A 3,307-nucleotide genomic window follows, 5' to 3' on the forward strand; every position below is an offset into this window, starting at 1 on the left:
GCTGGATTGGGCAACAGGGAATGAAAAATGGAAGTGCTAAAAATAAAAGTTCTCTTTTTAGCAGTTCAGGATGAATTCCTATTTTTAGTCAGTCCCTAGACTAAAATAGGAAGTAAAATTCAAATTTGATATTAACAACAGTTTGTAAATTAATTAATTAATTCAGTTTGAGTTGATTAGTTAAGGAATTATGAACTTGAAGTCTATGTGAGGACATGCAACAGTTTCTCCTTTGATTGGGGGATTTAACCATTAGTTAAAGGATGAGGATGAATTGTAATTATGAGTTGTAATTAATTGGCTCAATTAACTGAGTCAAGTCCAGTTAGATTAATTTAACAAGTTGTTAAATTAATGAGATTCAGTTTGTTAATGCTTGCATGCATGTAACAACTGGTATTTTTAGATAATTGAAGATTCACTCATGGATAACTCATGCATGTTAGTTCAGACAGAGACCCAGTTGAGATCAGATGGAGGGACAGTGTACTATCAGTTGCTAGGATCCTCCTTGTAAATATTCCTTGCATGCAGAAGGAATATTATTCCTTATGGATTGCGTAGTTGGACCTGAGGTTACAACGGGTATGATGTGGCCAATTCACACATGTTATGACATTCGACCCCAATCAAAACTGCGCAAGGAAATAGGAGCTTGGAGGACTTGTGTAGCCTATATATTCAGACCTAGGTAGTCCATGAGCTTGATCATCAGAGTACAGAGAGAGCAGGATAGCTTTTGAGCTAATTCTTTTTGTATGTTGTTGAGGATTTCCACTTGATTGATAATACAGAGATGGAGTTTTAGGCTGGTGCTTTCCCCAGGTTATATCTTCTGTGTTATGGTTGATTACTTCTCATTCTTAGTTACATATGTTCATGCTTGATGTTGCTCATGTTCAATTAAGCTTCCGCAAAGTTTATGGTGGATGTAGATCTAGTATTATGCTTTAGTACATTACATATATCAGTTTGATTTGCAGGTGAAATTTCTACATGATATCAGTGAGCTAGCTGATTTGTAGAGAAAATTCTATAAGGTATCAAATCACAGGTGATCAAGGAAGAACAATATACTAGAAGGGAGAAGTTGAAGTTTGTGGTTTCTGAATATTTAATTGAGTTCTTATCACATCTATTTCACCGATGGAATTCTATGGTTTGAGACTCGAATATGCCCTTGATGGCAGTTCGAATTATATAGCCTGGAAGGATCGCATGGAGGTAGTATTAGAAGATAATGGCCTTAAAGACTTCATTGATCAAGAAGTCCCAAAGCTGACTGATGCTACTCAACTAGCGGAATGGAAGAAGTGTGTGGCTAGAGCTAGGAGAATCCTCCTAGAGGGAGTTCGAGATCACATTGTCTCGAGCCTCCATGGGAAGGAGACTCCGTTTTCAATGTGGAAAACACTGAAAGATCTTTATCAGAATAGCAGTAACCAGAGGAAGTTGGCACTGAAGGACAAACTTTGAAAGATCAAGTGTGAAAAGGATGACACGATCTCTATGTATCTAAACAAGCTCACCTCATGCAGGGATGAGCTTGGAAGTGTAGGGATCGTGACAGCTGATGATGACATGGTGAGTCTTGCACTCCTCAATCTTCCTAAGAGCTGGCATAGCTACCAGAACTCGGTTAATGGAAGAGAGAAACTGCCAGATTGGGAACAACTTTGGTCGGATTTGATGCAGGAGGAGATAAGAAGAAGCACCAAAGATGGTTCTTCATCCATGGACAATGAAGAAAACTTTGCCTTAGCGAGTAAGGCGAAGAAGGGGAAGGAGAAGGTTTCTCTTTCCGAGTCCAGTTCTTCCCATGGTGGGAAGAAGTTTGACAAATCGAAAGTGCGATGCTTTCGTTGTCATGAGGTGGGCCATTTTGTTACAAATTGTCCACAGAGGAAATCCAAGAAGGGATCCGGGGAAGGATCTGAAGGTGAGGCACTTGCTTCATAGTTCGAGTTGGATTTCACACTCTTCGCATGCATGGTTTCATCCATGGTGGGAAGTGGTTGGTTTCTTGACAATGGAGCTTCTTTCCACATGACCGGCGACAAGAGTTTGTTCAGTACTTTGGAGGAGAAAGATCTCCAGATACTCATAGCGATGGGTAATGATGAAAAGTATAGTGTCTTAGGTGTAGGCACGGTTATTTTTCAGAGAGAGCATGGAGCTCGTCTTACCTTGACTGATGTCAAATATGTACCAGGACTGAAGAGAAACTTAGTGTCGATCGCAAAGCTGGAAGACAGAGGCTATGATGTAGTCTTCAGTAAGGGAAAGGTTTTCCTTAGACACGTCATCACTAGACAAGTGAAGCAGATTGGTTCATGTGTCAAGAACCTGTATGCTCTTGAGGTTCAAGATGCATGCAAAGCCTTAAGCAGCAAGACAACTAATAGAGACTTGGTGGTTGAGAGGGAGAGTATATTACCTCTCAAAATGTAGCACCAGAAGAAGTCTCAGATGATTATGGAGGAGCCACGATTGGTGCAGTAGCTTCAGGAGGTTCTGGAGTAGCCACAACAGGGGAAGCTAAGAGGAGATCGAGTAGAAACATCTACTCATGCAGAGACCTCCAATAGGGGGAACTTCAAGCCAGGTGGGCTGAGGGATCACATGTAGCCCTACCTCCAAGTAGGAGGTGGGGAAATGTGGAGTGATCGTCCCAAGGAGGAGGGGCAGGATCCTTGAGGTACCCAACCTCTTTGATTCCACTTTGCTACAGGAGCCCTGATGAGGAGTAGCAGAACCTACTGATTGGGTAGAGACAGATGCAGATGGAGCGGCAGAGAGAGCTATAGTGTAGGGAATCCCAGGATAGCGCAGAGCTAACAGGCTGCAGCAATGCGAGAGGCACAAGTGTGTTGCACTAGTGCAGGGTAACACAGAGAGGTGTGTAATGGCGCGAGATGCATGGAGATGTTGCAGTAGCGCAGAGGTCAGAGAGGGAGCACTTGACAGCAGTAGGTAGAGATTCAACATCAGAGTATGTTTCTAACCCAACAAAGAGGTCAGTTGGGAGTTTTTTTTTTTGTTCCGAGAGTTGTTGGAGCAACCACACATGGTAGAGGTGTTGCATGAAAAACATTCCGAAGGTACAGACCTGCTCTGATACCAATTGTTGGAAATAATACTGAGAGGGAGTGTTGAAAATGGCAAAAAGAAATTGCTAAAAATAACAGTTTGGGTACCAGTGCTGGATTGGGCAACAGGGAATGAAAAATGGAAGTGCGAAAAATAAAAGTTCTATTTTTAGCAGTTTAGGATGGATTCCTATTTTTAGTCAGTTCCTAGACTAAAA

The sequence above is a fragment of the Pinus tabuliformis genome, chromosome J (genome assembly GCF_031772625.1).
Source record: "Pinus tabuliformis cultivar Carrire ecotype Pingquan chromosome J, CPIR1, whole genome shotgun sequence".
Classification (NCBI taxonomy): Eukaryota; Viridiplantae; Streptophyta; class Pinopsida; order Pinales; family Pinaceae; genus Pinus; species Pinus tabuliformis.